General features: G+C 62.9%; 1 protein-coding gene across 1 annotated transcript in view; it reads left to right on the forward strand.

Moving 5' to 3' along the window:
- Positions 1-229, forward strand: part of LOC104157638 (cysteine-rich protein 2-like) — a gene marked incomplete at both ends in the record, with an annotated part of 1,443 nt that overhangs the window by 374 nt on the left and 840 nt on the right. The gene's annotated exons all lie outside the window — the stretch shown is intronic.

Consider the following 229-nt stretch of genomic DNA (forward strand, 5'->3'; position numbering starts at 1 on the left):
GCAGGAGCCCTGGGGCTTGCGGAGGGGCTGGGAGGGGGTTTTGGCTCAGAGATGGAGTTGGGGGCACAGAGGGATGTGTCTGAGGACCCTGCAGGATGGGTCCTCTTAGAGGAGCTTCTGGATGCAGGGCTTCATCTGCATCATGTCCCCAGCTGTCACCTCCCAGGTGGGTGGTGTGGGCTTGAGAGCTGTCCTTGGCCAACCTCTGTCACCTGCAGGGCAGCGGAGG

This window comes from Cariama cristata, unplaced genomic scaffold (genome assembly GCF_000690535.1).
Source record: "Cariama cristata isolate BGI_N322 unplaced genomic scaffold, ASM69053v1 scaffold38920, whole genome shotgun sequence".
Classification (NCBI taxonomy): Eukaryota; Metazoa; Chordata; class Aves; order Cariamiformes; family Cariamidae; genus Cariama; species Cariama cristata.